The sequence below is a fragment of the Oreochromis aureus genome, linkage group 4, assembly GCF_013358895.1.
Source record: "Oreochromis aureus strain Israel breed Guangdong linkage group 4, ZZ_aureus, whole genome shotgun sequence".
Taxonomy (NCBI): Eukaryota; Metazoa; Chordata; class Actinopteri; order Cichliformes; family Cichlidae; genus Oreochromis; species Oreochromis aureus.
The window spans coordinates 35659903-35679791 of record NC_052945.1 but is presented as its reverse complement, the minus strand read 5'-3'; positions in this window follow the sequence as shown (position 1 = coordinate 35679791).

Sequence of the window (19889 nt, the reverse complement as noted above, 5' to 3'; positions counted from 1 at the left end):
TTATAATTTAGTTATACATTTTCCCTCCCAAGTGGGACATTAGGTTTTCTTTGGATTTCTCCATCTATATGCACTAATTTGTCCGGCGCCTGGACATTTTTTCCTAACCACTGCTCGTCAGCAGTGAGTTTTGAAGCTTCGTTACCCATTTTAATCCTTTACAACTACACAACTGCGGCACCTTCTCTGGCACGAGAATCGAGAGAGGTAGTTGACACAGCCTTCTACTTTCAAGCTGTTCTTGAAAGCGGTGTCAGCTTTACGTGATGAAACACGACCTGTTTCTCTCTTTTCACCAGTACTTGGGTGGCCTACAGTAAACAAAATAGTGGAATAGTTCAGCCTCCTTATTGTGCTGTAAAATCAACTTATTCCACCAACAAAAATAAAACAACAATACCTTTTCAACGTGTACTACGTCTTACGGACCAGGTTTATCTAAAAAAGCTTCCAGCCCCTTTTTCAGGCGAGCCTTTACTTTTCGGAATGCTACCAACCCCTCTGGGCGAGCCTAGACGTTTTACGCGAGGTGTCTCAGAGTGCTAATATTCACCTGGTTGCTGATTCACTGCCGGTCTCTCAGGTCTGCCTCATCGACCTGGACCACTTTTAAAAACGCTGGCCAGAACCCGAATTCACGCTTCTGGTCTTTATCCTGTACCTGGAGAGGAGCTGTCGACAGACTTCAGCGCGGGCTTCTCATGACGGAAGGACTCGATGAGGTTTTCCTGTGGGGTCACACAAAAGTGCTGTATCCCATCCGGCTCGAAGGACCAAGAAATGTCAGGAGTTTTCCTGTATTGCAACTCAGGTCAGAATAAAAACGCTCAGACAGGTTTAACGTGTACACGGGTGAGACTCAGGGAGACTCGCGCCCTGCATTAAAAGCAGCCTTTATTCATAGAGCACGTACAGGAAGAGATAAAATAGAACTGTGCTGCGTGCAGGCTTCCTGTGGAGTCTGCACAGAGTGTAACTTCCCCATTTAAGCTGAATACTGAAAGAGCAAACACATTTAGATAATGAAATGTACTTTTAAGCATAAACATAATGAAAATCAAACATAATGAAAAACTGACTGAAATGTACTTAATAAAATAATAAAATAATAAAATCTTTTGACAGTTGTGTTTAGGGAAAAAGCAGCTAAATACGCTGAGACTGCTCCACATTGTTAGTGAGTTAACTCTGGATGTCTGTAGGTTTGTCAAACTTGGAGTGAACAAAAGCAGAAAAACAGTAAAAGATGCAGACGGTGAAAGTCTGGTTTATTTCATGAACACAATGAAACATTTTACAGTCCACAGAGCAAAGTAGCATACATGATAAATAGATACACATAACACAGACAGTGAGAAGTAAAACTCGTCGTCTTACCACATGTTATATTCTGTAAACTTAAAATAAACCACAGAAATTAGAGTTTAGTGTTTTAAAGTCATCTATTAAAAACACGAGTCAACATTACTGAAGTGACACTTTAACGATGCTTCATATCACCGTGTTTATGATGATAAAATATGTTCTCTCGTTAGCACATGTCTGCACTGTCACCTGTCATGAAAATGTCCAGAGCCAGGGTTCAGCTTCCTCTTCAATCACCATTGATCATTAATAGTGCGCACAAAAGATTTGTTACATTATGCCCATAAGCAACATGTTTTTATAGAAATCATTGTGACACAAATATTTAGATTCTTGTTTCACAATGTGCATGAACTCAAAATCTTTAGAGTTTCATATTTATAAAGTATCGCAAAGAATACATTTATACCATTGTATGAGCTACACTTCTTGTAAAAAAAACTGATTGGAAATGCATTTGAGAAAAGCTCCTGCTGTGACCTTCCTTCTGCGAGCACGCGAGAGAGAGGGGGAGATCATTAATACAAAGGATTGGAGCCGGTTTTTGGATTTTCACTTGTTGTTGGCTTTAATATGAACAGTCACATAAAATTCACTCCAATTTTTTTGCCTTTGCTTCAATTAGGATGTTTTTTTAAATCTACAACACCTTCCTTTTCAAAAAGTTTACTGACATAGTAAAGAATTAGCTAGGGAACTCAGTAAGTATGAGCAACAATAGCTTAATGACACTTTCTCCAATAAAGAGGAATTCATCATCTGCACTTCGTCAAAAAAGTGCCACATTAAAAACAATTCAGCAGATCCTCAGAGTGCGGATACAAACTGTTTTCAGGTGTAGAGGTAGAGGTATACTTCATGCACTTATCAACATACAGTTCAGAGGCTTGCATTAGAGTGCTTTGGTGCTTGGGCATCTTTTATTCAGCATGGTTATACCATTGTGAATTTAGCTATATAAATATGCTCAGGAGTCTCTCACATGTGTGACATCCGACTACAAATTCGAAAATATATTTTTTCAAATCAGTAACTTTGCAAATTTAGAGGAAATGTTTTTGGACAGCACATGTGTCACATTTTAAACAGGGTTTGAATAATCAGCACTGACATACAGACATTTATGCGCTGGGTGTAACAGACATGCCTACCGTGTGAAAGGCCCGCGGATGTCTTGGAGCAGAGAAACACGCTGTATTGTTGTTTTTCTCAATTGCATAAACGAATCCCGACTGTCAGAAATGCTCTGTGCGGGTAGCAACATCGGCTCCAATGCACCTGCAGGCATCCGTTTGAAAGAAAGGCGTCGCTGCAGCTAGGCTCTTGGGATAGTCATGCTTTTACTTTTATTTGCGGCATCTGGTGCGTTAAAACTAGCAGCCTCTGTGTCCTGCTTGGATCACCATTCCGAAAATTAAGATATTTAAATAAAATAATGAATCGACTAGTGGTGAGGAGGCACGTAGATCCGTAAAATGAGGTTTGATTAAATTAAACTCTTATGAACAGCTATGAATTCTACCTCTCTGCTGATGTGTTCCAAACAAACGATGCTTTCTACATGGTCAAATTAAAGGATGTGAACCATGATGGCGCAAACTACCTCACACCACTGTGTCTGGGGTCCGAAAAAAGTTAAAACGATATACCTTGCGGCAGTTGTGAAGTGCTGAGGAAAATACTGTGTGTCTGATGGGTGTTTTATATAGGTGGACTTAGTTTCAGTTGGCCTCTGACATGCAGATATAAAGAGCAGGTTGTAAAGAAAAAGGTGGAAACTATAGAGGTGCAGTTGGGGGGTATACCTTTCTATGTGAACGTTAGTGTGTGTGTCCTTGGATGCTCTTGATAAAGAAACAGCCTTTATTGTTTTATGACTTGTTTTGCTGACTGTTGGGGCCCACCTGTAACCCCCTCTGTCTAATCATCGAGTCTTACTGTTGCAGTGTGTTTGTGTGACTAGTAGATAGGGTTAGGGCCTTGTTGCATTAAAGGAACATTGGGGGGGTCAATACAGGGCTAGTGTGACTAGGTGAGAATATGTGTTTTTTAGAAATATCACAAGAAAAGTTTATTTCTAAAGGGATACATGTTGTTTGTGGTACTCTGTTTAAAAAACTATTAGCCTCTGTGTCTTTCAGAGCGCAAAAAGAAAAGTGAAATGCTCCTAAACTAGTTAAATTAAATGTGGCAAAAAAGCCACAGGTATATTACTACTTACATCATACCGATAATCAGATACCCTGCTGGGATAACGAACTGCCCACGGATGAGACAGAAGCCACTGACATCAACACAAAAAAGGTTTCTTACCATGTGTAGCATACGTGTTAAATACATGTAAATTTCACCAAAACACCTTTTTTTAAAATGAAATATTTCATTTTGCGTCTTCATCTCCTACCTATGTAATCTGAGTCTGTGTTTGTTCGTGTGTGTGTGTGTGTGTGTATGTGTGTGTGTGTGTGTGTGTGCTGCGTGGTGACATAGCCGCATGCATGTGTGCCCCGGTCACAGCTCCTTTCAGCATGGCCGGAGGTAAGTCACTGCCACGTTGCTCTCAGCTAATTGAAGTTTGTTAAGGCCACAAGCTGCAATGCGAATATAGCTGAACCGCCACGTTTTTGTCCGTTGTTAAGAGACTCGTTCGGTGTAAGTTTTGTGGAGGGCAGAGTTCGCTAATTTAAGTTTTTAATGAGCTTTAGCCGAGAACACAGCTGTAATGTTAGCATGCTGTATTTCTGTGTTGCAGGTATGGAGATGTTTTTATGTTTTGAGGATGCAGTCTTTCTTTCATTGTTTTTATGGTACAGTGTTGTATTGTCTGTTGGATGGCGTTTATTAATATGATTGTACTTGAGTGTAAGGTTTGAACTATAAGCACCAAAATATTGGGTCCTGGTTATTAAATTGTATTTGTCTGATTGTTTATTTGTTTTTGAATTATTTTGTTTATTGTTGTTGTTGTTGTTTTTGATGATTTTTCAGTGATATATTATTTACTTTATGCTTTTGGTTTTTTTTGAGAGCTTATGTTAATATTTTAAAACAATTTGTTGTATTTGATTTATTATATTATTGTGGCATTAATAAAGCTGCAGGCACAGCTCCTTTCAGCATGGCCGGAGGAGAGGTGTCCTGGCAGACGCGTGACACACACAGATCAGAGCTGTATTTCTGTGTTCCAGATCTGCAGTAAAGAGCCCAAAGACCCAGTGCTGTCTCCTGCCTCTTACTTACACGCCAGAACACAACGCATTGACAGGCATAAATTACAAACAGGTTACATGTGGATGGAAGGTTTCATCTGAAGTCCAGCACCCTGAGACTCATACAGTCTCAGGGTGGCCAACAAGGAAGGAGGCCAACTACTAGTGAATGTCAGAACAACTATCCAGGGTAAAACAACAAAGATCTATGAGTACATCAGGAAGAGGGCAAAACTGATTGCTTAGTAAATACCTAAGGCAGCAGAAACCAGAGAAAGAGGAGGAGCAAGAAGAGGAACCATCATGGAAGGACATGGCCCTGCATGGCAAGTACCACTGGCAGATAGAATCAGTGGCTAATGCTGATAAATCCTACCGATGGCTGGACATAGCTGGACTGAAAGACAGCACTAATCATGTCAGCACAGGAACAAGTTCTAACCATGAGATTCATGGAGTCTGGGGTCTACCATACCAGGAAAGACCCCAGGTGCAGGCTGCTCAATTCAATTTATCCGTTCATCCATTTATCTTCTTCCATTTATCCGCGACCCCCCTCTCCCCAGCTTATATGGCACACCAATTCGTTCCCAGGGCAGCCAAGAGATATAATCTCTCCAGCATGTCTCCTGGGTCTGTCCCGGGGCCTCCTCCCAGTGTGACATGCACCTCACCCAGAAGGCATCCTTGTCAGATGCCCGAACCACCTTAACTGGCTATGTGGAATTGGCTCTTTTCGAATTGGACAGGTTTGTGTGTCCCAGGGATCCCACTGGTTATTTTGTCGGGGGTATTTTTTCCCCCTGGTAGGGTCTCCCATGGCAAATTGGCCTGGGTGAGGGACCAGATGAAAAGCAATTCAAAAGACCCCTATGAGCAAAAGCTTGAGGGAACAGTGCACCCTGCCCGGGATAGGGATAGGCAAGCGTCTGGTGGCCGGGCCTTAGTCATGTTGAGCACAGCCCGACCTCTTTTAGGCCCACCACCCACAGGAGGCGATGTAGGGGTGGGGTGCAATGTGTGTTCGGCGGTGGCCAGGAGCAGAGGCCCTGGTGGAGCGATCCCCGGCTCAATTCAATTCAACTCAGTTTTATTTATACAGTGCCAAATCAGAACAACAGTTGCCTCAAGGCACTTTATATTGTGAGGTAGACTCTACAATAATACAGAAAAGAAAACAACTACCATATGACCCACTATGAACAAGCGCTTTGGCGACAGTGGGAAGGAAAAACTCCCTTTTAACAGGAAGAAACCTCCGGCAGAACCAGGCTCAGGGAGGGGCGGGGCCATCTGCTGAGACTGGTTGGGGTGAGGGGAAGAAGACAGGATAAAGACATGCTGTGGAAGAGAGACAGAGATTACTAACAAGTATGATTCAATGCAGAGAGGTCTATTAACACATAGTGAGTGAAGAAGAAACACCCAGTGCATCATGGGAATCCCCGGCAGCCTACGTCTATTGCAGCATAACTAAGGGAGGATTCAGGGTCACCTGGTCCAGCCCTAACTATATGCTTTAGCAAAAAGGAAAGTTTTAAGCCTAATCTTGAAAGTAGAGATAGTGTCTGTCTCCTGAATCCAAACTGGAAGCTGGTTCCACAGAAGAGGGGCCTGAAAACTGAAGGCTCTGCCTCCCATTCTACTTTTAAATACTCTAGGAACAACAAGTAGGCCTGCAGTGCGAGAGCGAAGTGCTCTAATAGGGTGATATGGTACTACAAGGTCATTAAGATAAGATGGGGCCTGATTATTTAAGACCTTGTATGTGAGGAGCAGGATTTTGAATTCTGGATTTAACCCTTTAAGACCTACCATAGAACAAGTCCGCCAGACCTTATGTTTACATTTTTACATACTGTAGGCCCATTTTTTTTTGAGTATTTTAACTTACTATACATCAATAGAACCCTTATATCCCAGATTTTAATAATATGTGTGTAACAAATCCCCAGTAACTATAGAAATTGCTAAAAAAAAAAGTGCAATTAACCACAAAAAAATTGAAAATCATTTTTTTTTTCACATATTTTTGTTTATACAAAAATATCAAAGCTATATGGCTCAAAATTGTAAATTAAAAAAAGTTGCACAAAGTCCTTTCAAACTACACAAAATTTATTTGGAGTTTTTTCATCAATTCATTTTTGAGATACAATCATTTCTATAAACAGTAGTAAAAAACGAAAATCAATAAAATGCATATGGGGCACAATTTAACAACATGACAATAAAAATACAACATCAAAATGAACCATTTATAATAGTACAATACAATAATAGTACTTATAAGTGTCACAGGAATTTATATACAGAAAGGCACAGTCAAATATTGCTGTTCAGTAGCTCCGGTGGAGCATAACCAAAAAATAAATAAATTCATATTTTGCACAATTTGGCAACATGACAATAATTTTTAAAAAAAAGTTTATAATAGTGCAGTAAAAGTTCTAAGTGTGACTTTACTTTTAGAGAGAGAAAAACAGTCAAATATCATTCTTCAGCAGCAGTAGTGGAGGTGTGATAGGCCCTATGACAGTTCCTGTCCACAATGACGCACAGAGCCACTTTGCATGCCTCACACTTGAAGGGTGTGCACTTCCCACACAGCCTGCACTTCCGGCGCCCCTTTGTGGCTTTGTTTTGACCAGATGCCCCTTCAACAATGGCAACTGGGATGTGTTGGTAGCTCTTCGTTCCTGATTGTGAGGACACCCCACAGAGTTCAGCGATCAACTGCTCCTGGAAATCCTGGTGCGTCATTGGCTGCTGCTCCAGTCTGCCACAGAGCTCCTTGCTGACCAAATAGCTGTTTGTTACAGCAATGTCTATAAAGTGGTGCAGCACTGTCACATACCACTTCCTGCTCTTTCTCCATGAAGAATAGGAGCCAATCAGCTGGTCTGACAGATCAACTCCTCCCATAAAGCGGTTGTAGTCCTTTACAGCTGATGGCACTGGCACATCATTTGCTCTGTGTTGTCCTTCAGCCTTGCACATCCTTTTCACAGTGTCCCCTGAGAAGGCACTGTGCAGAGTTGAGCACACACTCACCTCCCTTGTGTCCATCCACTTGATAAAAATGAGAGGGCCCTCTCTGATCCACCTGATTGTCCCTCGTGGAGATTTTTTTGTCAGGGCGTTAAGTTTGGTTTTTGGGACTCCAACTCTAGTGTCCCGAAATGTTCCACATGCTCCAAACCCCAGATCATGAAGGTGGTGAAAAAGTGCTGGGCTTGTATAAAAGTTATCACAATAAATGTGATATCCTGTTCCCAGGTAGTTTTTGTTTATAAGTGCCATCACAGCATCAAATGACAGCCCCTTCCCAGTTACCAGAGTTGACCTCCCTGTATAAATGTTAAAATCCACTGTGTAGCCTGTGTTGTCAGATAGCACAAAAAGTTTTATCCCCCACTTTGTTGGCTTGCTTTTTATATATTGCTTCAGGGCAACTCTGGCTTTAGTGGAAACCATGCGCTCATCCACAGAGAGGTTTTGCTGTGAGTGGTATGCAGCTTTGCAGGCTACACGTAAACTGTCATACAGGGGACGTAGTATGTGCAGGCATTCATAATCTGTAGTTCCATTTTTTCTGTCATTGAGAGTGTCTTCTGCAGGGTCACTCATATGAATATTCCAAGTGATGGTGAGGAACCGGTCTCTGATCATGACCTCAGAGGGATATTGCACATGAAAAATCGAATTCACATGCCAAAAATCTCTCATTTTAGGCAGCTTTAGAACCCCCATGGAGATTGTTATGCCAATGTAATGGTACAGTTCAGCCTCTGTGAGATCAGTCCATGTGAATTTTTTGCCTGCAACAATATTTTTAGCTGCATTTTTGTTTGTGTTGACACACAGTGTTTTTATAGCAGCACGGTCAAAGTATATCTTGAATAGTTCAGATGGCAATGGACGGTCCACACATTCTGAAAACGGCAGCTGCACACCTGGCTTTCTTTTTGGACAGAAATTCGGTAGAGGATGAGGCAAGCTGTCAGGGTCCTTTTCACTCGTCCAGGCAGCTGCATCACCGGAGAGTCACTTCCTGTTGTTGTTGGACAGGCCCACGTGATAGGTCACGGTGACAACGTGACCTATCATGTTAATCAAACGTAGGAAGTGATGTGAACAGCTGATCAGATCGATAAAGAGTCTCGGGCTCGGGATTATGTTTTTTTTTATTTGGTCGCTTTTTACATGATTTTTGTAAACATATTAGAGGAAGGAAACATCTCTCTGGGAAAAGCTGCATGTGTGATATGTAAGTACAACTTCTCCAGTTTCATATGCAAAAAAAAGTTATTGCACTAGCTTACGTGGTTGCAGTGCTACCGGGATTTAAAAATAGTTACGCAAATCGGAGCGGGGCCGCTCCGCTCGGCTCTAAAGGGTTAACAGGAAGCCAATGAAGGGAAGCCAATACAGGAGAAATCTGCTCTCTCTTTCTAGTCCCTGTCAGGACTCTTGCTGCAGCATTTTGGATTAACTGAAGGCTTTTCAGGGAGTTTTTAGGACATCCTGATAATAATGAATTACAGTAGTCCAGCCTGGAAGTAATAAATGCATGAACTAGTTTTTCAGCATCACTCTGAGACAGGATATTTCTAACTTTAGAGATGTTGCACAAATGGAAGAAAGCAGTCTTACATATTTGTTTAATATGTGCGTTGAAGGACATGTCCTGGTCAAAAATGACTCCAAGGTTCCTCACAGTGTTACTGGAGGCCAAGGTAATGCCATCCAGAGTAAGAATCTGCTTAGATACCATATTTCTAAGATTTTCAGGGCCGAGTACAATAACCTCAGTTTGATCTGAATTAAGAAGCAGAAAGTTAGAGGCCACCTAGGTCTTTTATGCCCCCATTTCCTACACCCTCTCTGGTGCCAGGGTTGGCTGGTGACTGGGGGACTGATTGACTACAACCTGGGATTACTGCTAACTATGGGAGTGTGTGTGCTTGTGGCTAGGCTGGGGCTTGCTGGGCCTTAGTCCCTCTGTTATTAAGGGTGTGGGATTCTCTGTCTCACACACACACACACACACACACACACACACACACACACACACACACACACACACACACACACACACAAACAAAGTTGTATATTTATTTGAGTACCTCCCTCTGTTTTGTCATTCAGGTGTTGTGTATCGTTTGAATGTGCTTTGTTACAGATGCAGCAGTTTATTTGATTATTATTTCATTGATTATTCCTCCACTTTCTTCTCCTGTCTTTTGCCATTCTGGTGTCCACCCCATATCCACCCCAGCATAACATTTACACAGGCAATGACATGAATAATTAAATAGATAAAATAAAAAAAATTAACAAAAGGAGCCTACAGAGAGTCTATGGCGCTACTCTTGGGAAACCAAATATGTTTGGCACAACAAAGTATTCTGACCAATATTCTGCTTCCTACAACTGCTGGACAGGACAGGTTTAAAAAAAGTGGTTGGGAATGCCCGAGCCAAATTCCTGTTGGACTTCCAGATACGCACTGACAAACTGGTGATGGCTAACCAATGGGACAAGTGGTGGTGGACAAGCAGAGGAAGGTGACCGCAGTGATAGATGTAGTTATACAGAGTGATAGCAACATCGGGAAGAAGAAACACGAGAAGCTAGAGAAATACCAAGGGCTGAGAGAAGAGCCAGAAGAGCCAATATATGGAGCGTGAAGCAGCAGTGGTTTCTGTGGTAATTGGAGCACTTGAGGCGGTGACCCTCAAACTTGGTGAGTGGCTCCAGGAGATCCCATTCGAGATCTGTGTCCAGAACAGTACTAGTTCAGGTCCTAGGAACTGTGTAGGACCCTTAAGCTCTCAAGCCTGTGGTAGAGGACCTGAACTTAAAGGATAAAGACTGCCCACAGCCCAAGTGGGGAACTGTATAAAAAAAATCCCATGAAGCATGAAGAGCTGGACAGCACCCGATCCTAATATGATTCATACATACTGGTTCATATTTTATGGATTTAGACACAAAGACAGCAGATTCAAATCACACACACACACACCACCACCACCACCTCCCCCTGACACACACATACACACACACCCTACACCCCTGTTTTGACAACTATATTTTAATTTTTTATTGAAAATTACTCTAACTGTTAGGTAATGTTTCCTGTGAACAATAGCTATATTCTATAATCCTATAGTTGTTTTCTTGGAGCTGAGACATGGAAACCTATCTACACCCTAAACTAATGCTGAACTCAGGAATGAGCATGGAGATTTCAGGGACTTTCATGTACATAGCAACTTGTGAGAAACTACAGAGATGGCAACAGCATGCAGTATCATTCCAGTAAATAATACTTACATAAATATCTGCACCATAAAATCCATCCTGGTAAACAACACTGCAGAGGATGCAAACACAAACAGACAAACAAGCATACAGTAAAACAAAAGCATTCATATTAGTGCATGTTAACATGCAAAGACTTGGCTAACTATTACCTATTCTCCACAATCCAAAACAAAAAAAGAAAGAAAAGTAAACATGTAATCAACTTTTTAATGGCTGGGTGAGGAGGCTAGGAAGGTTCCAAAATATTTTCTAAATTATGTGCACAAAATTCATGAAGCTAAATCTAACCATAAATGCAAATATGAATGACTGCTTAAAACTGTTTTTATATAAGTATAAATATAAATATAAAGGAAAACCATGGTTTGAGTGGGGAGTCATCTCTGAATCAAAGAGGGGGCCTAAGGGTAGATCTTACATTTTGTTATTGCAGCCATTCCTTAACAATCTGAATGGTACTCATGGCCCCTGATTAATGTTCATGCCAATCTTCATATTATTGATCATGAAACTGACCTCATGGCCCATTGTTAGTTAATGGTGCAAGTTTCAGTCATTATACAAATGTACTGTTTATAAGGTTGGGGAAACCTGAGGAAACGTTTCTCCTACTGAAAACGCCGAAAAAACCATTTTTGTCCAAGGAAGCCTATTGGCCTAACATAAATTTTTTTGTCAGATGAAAAAAACCAGATATTTTGCAATCATATCATTGGATCTGCAGCCACATATTCTGGACACTTGGGTGAAGAGAGGAGCTTAGCTGTCAACTTCTTACCACCTGGTGGTGAGTTGGATCAGGTGGCAGAGCAGAACCCTGGACAGACCTGACACACACAAATATATTGTGAGGGTGTGTTGGGAATATCTAGCAGAGGCCCCCGTCCATGAGCTCTTCAATTCCCACCTCTAGCAGATTTTCGACAGCATTGAGAGAAGCTGGGGAACATGGTCCATTCGGCCTCCATTGCTGAGCCTGCTGCAAGGAGCTGTAGCTGCCAGGTGGTTAGATCCTGTTGTGGTGATAATCCCTGAACTGGATGTGGACACCAGATTTAAAGGAGCAACAAAGCTGATGAAGGAGTATATCGGACTTGGTTAACCTGTGGGACTATGGAAGCAGCTGCTGGGTACCCTCAGGCCAAGCGGAATACAGCCCAGCAGGCCAAAAACTTGAGTGTGGGAGGGGTTCGGTAAGGTAATGAAAAAAGACTTTCAGTCTGCCTCAAAGTGATTGTGGCAAACCGTTAGGACTCAGGAGGGAAAAGCGATGATCTACATTTGTACAGTGGCTGTGGGGTGCTCCTGACAAATGAGGACATAGTCAGTTGGTGGAAGGAATACTTCGAGGACCTCTTCAATCCCACTGACATGTTTTCCACAGAGGAAACAGAATCTGGGGAGGAGGGGGAATGACTTGGTCCCATTCTTTAAGAAGATGGACCAGAGGTTGTACTCCAACTACGTGAGAATCACACTTCTCAGCCTTCCTAGGAAGGTTGATGTCAGGATATTGGAGAGGAGAGTTTGTTGAACCTATGATACAGGAGGAAGAAGGTGGTATTTTCATCCTTGTCACAAAACACTGAACCAGCTCTTTGTCCTCTCAGGGATATTTAAGTATGTGGGAGCTTGCCCAACCAGTCTACATGTGTTTTGTAGACCTGGAGAAAGCATTCAGTTGGGTCCATTAGAGTATGGACAAGATGGCGGCGCGCACAGACACAGCGGCTCTATGCTCTCCACTTAGGTGCCTTTTTTTTCCGTTTCTCCTCTTTTTCTTCTTCTTTTGTTTTCCTTATTGTGAAGCCAAATTTTCCTACAACCATCTGGAATTATGCAAGATTGGATATAACAGCCAGATTCCCATTACCAGTGATTATCAGAGGGTGCACAACATCCCCCCGGAGATAGCGAGAACACCGGGTGCTCCGTGGATTCTTATCGGCTCTGCCAAGAAACGCAGGCGGCGGAAGGAACGCAAACAAAAGCGGGGATGCCGGTCGGGCCTGCTAGCCAGGCTAAAGAGGCAGCCTTTCAAACCACCGCTCCCGAGCATCTTTCTGACTAACGCACGGTCGGTCGTCAACAAAATAGACGAACTGAACCTACTTCTCGCCGCACAGTGAATCGTCCGCGACTGCTGTGTCCTGGTCGTCACGGAGACATGGCTACGAGAGGGAATTCCCGACGCCTCCGTGCGGCTAGCGGGCCGCACAATGCACCACAGCGACAGAAAGGCTACAGCGGGGAAAAGCAGAGGAGGAGGTTTGTGCATTTACACACATAACAACTGGTGCACAAACACTAAGATCATCACCACAGTCTGCTCCCCGGACATAGAGGCAATGTCTGTCATGTGCAGACCTTTCTACTTGCCCAGAGAACTGCCTGCAGTGCTAATAACAGCAGTCTACATACCACCAGACGCTAATGCTAGCTCAGCCCTTGCATACCTGCACGACATTATCTCCGAAGAGCAATGGACATACCCAGAGGGAGTACACATCATTGCAGGGGATTTCAACAGAGCATGCTTAAGAACTGTGCTGCCTAAATTTGTACAACATGTGAAATGCCCTACGAGAGGAAATAACACCTTGGATCATGTTTACTCAAATATTAAGCAAGCCTACAGATCTGTTCCCTCCCCACCTGAGCATGTCCGACCACCTCTCTCTACTCCTTGTCCCGGCATACACACCACTCAGGAAAAGGACAAAGCAGCACCATCAGAACCATTAACACCATTTCTGAGGAAGCTCTCGCTCAATTGCAGGACTGTTTTGCTCTCACAGAGTGGAGTGTCTTTGAACAGGATGACCTAGAGACTCACACAACCGCAGTGCTGGGTTACATCAAACACTGCATGGACACTGTCACCACAGAAAAGCGGGTCTGGGTCTACCCCAACCGTAAACCCTGGATGACAAGCAAGGTTCAGGCACTGTTAAAGGCACGCAACTCTGCATACAAATCTGGGGACCAGGACATGTACAGCAGAGCAAGAGCAGACCTTAAAAAAGGCATCAGAGCAGCAAAACTGGACTACTCAAACAAGCTATCAGATCACCTCTCTGATAACAACTCCAGGAAGGTATGGGAGGGCCTGAAACACATCACCAATTACAAAGCCAATGGGACAAATATAGATAACATGGACATCTCAAGTTAGCGGAGGAACTTAACCACTTTTTGCCCGCTTGAGAAAACTGCAGTCACCCCCACCATGCACACCACCCTGCCCACAGCGTCCTCTGAGCACAGCCCCACACATTTAGCCTCCAGCAACATCAGGTCCGCAATGTGTTCAGAGCAGTGAATCAGAGGAAAGCTGCTGGCCCCGACGGAATACCTGGTAGAGTGCTCAAAGCCTATGCTGACCAGCTGGCTCCTGTGTTCACCAGGCTATTCAACCTCTCCCTGACACATGCCACTGTCCCTCACTGCCTGAAATCATCAACAATAGTCCCAGTCCCCAAGTCCACCACCATCAGTAGCCTCAGTGACTACAGACCCATCGCACTGACTCCAGTGGTTGCAAAGTGCTTTGAGAAGCTGGTCGTAAAACACATAAAGGACTGCCTCCCACCCAGCTTCGACCCCACCAGTTTGCCTACAGGGCAAATAGGTCCACAGAGGATGCAATTTCCACTGCTCTCCACTCTGCTCTGCATCACCTGGAGAATCCTGGGACATCAGTAAGGATGCTCTTTGTTGATTACAGCTCGACCTTCAATACTATCATCCTAGACATTCTTATAGACAAGCTGGTAAACTTGGACTTCCCCCACACATGTGCATGGATCAAAAACTTCCTCACAGACCGTTCACAATCAGTCAATGTTGGCAACCAGCAATCATCCACCCTGTCGCTCAGCACTGGCTCACCACAGGGATGTGTGCTGAGTCCACTATTATACACCATCTACACCAGTGACTGCACCCCACGCACCCCTGCAACATCATCATCAAATTTGCAGACGACACCACTCTGATGGGGCTCATCACCAACGATGATGACACCGCCTACAGGGATGAGGTCCAGCGGCTGTCAGAATGGTGTAACTACAATAACCTCACCCTAAACACCAAGAAAACCAAGGAAGTGGTCATGGACTTCCGCAAAAACAAGGACTGATCCTCCCCTCTCCATAAAAGGTGACTATGTGGAGAGGGTGTCCTCCTTAAGTTCCTCGGCACCCACATATCCGAGGACCTATCCTGGTCCACAAACACATCACCCCTAGTAAAGAAAGCCCAGCAGCGCCTCCATTTCTTGAGGGTTCTGAGATGGAACAGGCTGCAGACTGAACTCCTAGTGTCCTTCTACTGTGCCACTATCGAGAGTGTGCTGGTGCACGCCATCCCTGTGTGGTACGCTGGTTGCACAACAGCTGACAAGAAGAGACTACAGAGGATCATCAGAACTGCAGAGAAGGTGATCGGCTGTCCACTCCCTCCCTGGACTTAATTGCCAGCTCAAGATGTCTCTCCAGAGCCAGGGCAATTATAAAGGACCACTTCCATCCTAACCACCACCTCTTCAACATCCTGCCCTCTGGAAAAAGGCTCAGATCCATCAGGTGCAAAACCAACAGACTAAAGAACAGCTTCTTCCGTGGGCTGTCAGAACTATTAATGGAAACTAAGAGTGTGTAAAGACTTCCCCAACACATCCACCCTGACACTGCTGTTGATCATCTATGTGCAATATCTCAGTCTTTCCATGTTCTGTGCAATATTTTTGGCTCAAGTGCAATTATTTTGGTCCCAGTCTGTTTCAATGTTTCCTACACATACACCATGTATATAGTTCCACTCACACATGTATATATATACACACTGCTTTTTATTTTATTCTATTTATTTATTTATTTATTTTCCACCTTCGATGTATATTGGTTTCTCTTTTTCTTACTTTAGCACCTTTGTGGTCCAGCTACCCAATTTCGCTGTGCAAGAAACTGCACAATGACAATAAAAAGCTCTAAGTCTCTAAGTCTAAGTCTAAGTATCCTGTGGGGGGTGCTTGTTGCTGGTGGAGCAACAAGGATCTTGTTTATGAGTGAGGGGAGAGGAGAGAGTGAGATTAACAGATGGATTGGGGTCACAGCTATACATGTGGACGGTGCACCGGTTCATCATGGTGAAAGTGCTGAGCATGAAACCGAAGCTCCAGATTTACCAGTGGATCTACGTACCATCACCTATGGTCATGAACTCTGGGTAGTGACCGAAAGATTGAGATCACAGATACAAGCAGCCAAAATGAACTTTCTTTGGAGGGTAGCTGGCTGCCTCCTTAGAGATCGCATAAGGAGCTCAGCCATCTGAAAGTGGCACAGAGTAGAGCCGCTATAGCTCCACATCGAAAGGAGAGTCAGGCTTCTGGCAAGGATGCCTACTGGGCGCCTCCTGAGTCAGGTGTTTCAGTCATGTCCTACTAGTAGGAGGCCCCGTGGCAGACCCGGGACACGCTGCAGAGATTAAATCTCTTGGCTGACCCGGGAATGCCTCTATGTACTCCTGGAGGAGGTGACTGCTACCCCTATGACTGGCCTTGGATAAGTGGCAAATGGATAAAAAATTACAGTCAGGCAGCAGGGCATTTGATTAATGTATGGATTATTTGGTTTGTGAGATCAAATAACTCTGAGGACCAGTTAATTTTACTCATAGACCTGGTCACCAAAAGACAGCTCCAAGTGTCTTTGCTGCATTACGTGATAGAAACCTATAAAATTCACTGTTATTTGTTCACTGTTATTGAACAGTGTTCTGTCTTCGCTAGACATAAACTTAGATTATCCAGTTAGACAGACAGTGAATAGAGACGAAGCCTTTGAACTCAAAACTTGTTTACTTTGCTATACTTTTTACTTTTCATCTTCAGGCATGTTAGTGTTTTCTGTACATGGCATTCTTTATACATTTCGTCTTTTTCTCTCATTTTTCTCTATTTTTGCAAAACCAAGTAAACACAAACCAACACAGATCATTATCATCTCATTCACTGAGCATTTTAATTGAGACTGAGTTTCAATGACGAACAACAACAATATAAACCTCAAAGTAGCCTAAATCGAACGTAACATCCAGTGACCTGGATACTATACACGTGAATATGAGTATATATATATATATATATACTTGCTAGAAAAAAAACATACAAATGATTCATACCTACACAGATTATAAAATAAGCTAGCAACTAAATTTACTCGCAATATTCATATATATGAACACTCTTCATTACTAAGGTAATCTTGGATCTCTGAGTCATCTGTGAAAATCTTTAAATCTCTACAGGTTCCAATGAAGTTGATTTCTTTGAAGGTCCTTGTATGGCAAAAATTCTTTAATTAATTAATGGATTAATGAAGTTCGACATTGACATAGATTTGATTACCTCTATATGCAACACGCATGTTCATAGGCAACAGCATTACCCGATTTTTGTTCTAGGCTGGACTACTGTAATTCATTATTATCAGGATGTCCTAAAAACTCCCTGCAAAGCCTTCAGTTAATCCAAAATGCTGCAGCAAGAGTCCTGACAGGGACTAGAAAGAGAGAGCAGATTTCTCCTGTTTTGGCTTCTCTTCATTGGCTTCCTGTTTAATCCAGAATTCAAAATCCTGCTCCTCACATACAAGGTCTTAAATAATCAGGCCCCATCTTATCTCAATGACCTTGTAGTACCATATCACCCTATTAGAACACTTCGCTCTCACACTGCAGGCCTACTTGTTGTTCCTGGAGTATTTAAAAGTAGAATGGGAGGCGGAGCCTTCAGTTTTCAGGCCCCTCTTCTGTGGAACCAGCTTCCAGTTTGGATTCAGGAGACAGACACTATCTCTACTTTTAAGATTAGGCTTCAAACTTTCCTCTTTGCTAAAGCATATAGTTCTGTGTTTATAGACCTGTCTGCATTTATTTATTAATATTTATTCATCTCTCTCTCTCTTCCACAGCATGTCTTTATCCTGTCTTCCGTCTCTCACCCCAACCAATCACAGCAGATGGCCCCGCCCCTCCCTGAGCCTGGTTCTGCCAGAGGTTTCTTCCTGTTAAAAGGGAGTTTTTCCTTCCCACTGTCGCCAAAGTGCTTGCTCATAGGGGGTCATATGATTGTTGGGTTTTTCTCTGTATGTATTATTGTAGAATTTACTATACAATATAAAGCACCTTGAGGCAACTGTTGTTGTGATTTGGTACTAAATAAATAAAATTGAATTGAAATTGAATTGAAACACAGGACTCCGTAAAGTGCAATGTGCAAAAAAATTGCAAAAATAAACAACACAAGACAGTGCAATACTAGACAGAGGAGTGGCCGCTGCGTGCTGCTGCTGCCCCACCAGTCTCCACATAATAGGTCTCACCATGGTTTCACACGAAACCTCTGCTGATCCACACCTTTTTTCACACCTTGGCCATTTATTGAGGCATGTGATCAATAGTGGGTCAACGACGCTCTTTAGGAACAACTCTCACTAGGGATTAAATACCTGGGAAGCTTCTTGGATGAGAGGTGAAACATCTTCAAGAAATAGGAAGAAGTCCAGTCGCTTTCTTTCCAAGTTCCTCAGATAACCATCTCCTTGGTTTTTACTATTTTAAGATGGAAATGATTGCATTCACTCCATGTCCTTAACTTATTCTTACATTGTTTAATTATATCAGACTAGAGGAAAAGTACTTGTATACACACCTGTATATACACCTGTATACAACAGCACCTGTGACAGGTGCAAGTTCATCTTGACAGTTATTTTCAATTCAATTCAATTCAATTCAATTTTATTTATATAGCGCCAAATCACAACAAAAGTCGCCTGAAGGCACTTCATAGGTACAGAGAAAAACCCAACAATCATATGACCCCCTATGAGCAAGCACTTTGGCGACAGTGGGAAGGAAAAACTCCCTTTTAACAGGAAGAAACCTCCGGCAGAACCAGATGACAACTTTGGAATTCTACTAGAAACAGTCGATCATATTTGTTTGTCAAAGCTAAATCCAGGGCAAACTAGGCTAAATTAGCGTTTTTAGCTAACAGCTACAATAAGCATAAAAGTTACTGTATGGCTATCAATTGTTAACATGACGCTTGTTCTTATACATGTAATACATTTATTACCAACCTGAGAGTTTATCCGCTGGTCATTCGACATGACGAATGACTTCTGAAGTCTTAATTCAGCTCAAGACGCTGTAGATTCCCGTCAGTAACACTTTCGGTCCGCTAGTAAAACGTAGTTCTATTAATCTGCGCTCGTTTACTCTTGAACCGGAACCGGATGTAAGTTCCAAAAAACTGAATTGTAGAACTGAAACTGAATGGTGAGAGTGAAACTGAAATTATTGGAGAGCTGAATTTTTAAAGGATAAAATGCAGTTTCAAAGCAAATGAAGTCATTTTCAATATATAAAATTCAATTTCAATTTAGTGATGATCATTTTCAAACCATAAATTCAATTTCAAATTAGACTAATTCAAATTTAGTTTTCAAAAGCATTTATTCAAGTTACAATTCAGATTCAATCTGAGCAATTCAAATTTAACTTATTCAAATTCAGTTTCTGATGGCACAGATTTCTGCCCATATAAGCCTTTCTACTTACATGTAGATGGAGGTGCAGGCCTGTGCAGACGCAGCAGAAGCAGTAAAAAAGTCAGCTGACATTGTTTTAGGGCACAATTTAATCATCAAAGTACCCCACGCAGTGACTTCAATTTTACTCCAAACCAATTTGTCCTACCTCACACATGCAAGACAATTGTCGTATGTTGGAATCTTGTTGTCACAATCACACATTAGAATCGAGAAGTGTGGTCAGTTGAACCCGAGCACACTTTTGGCCTCGCCCAAAGAAGGTCATCCACACTGCTGTATGCAAAAATTAGATGAGGAGACAAAGCCGCGTGCTGACCTTTACAGCACACCACAAGCTGGTTTCAGTGATGTTTTTGTA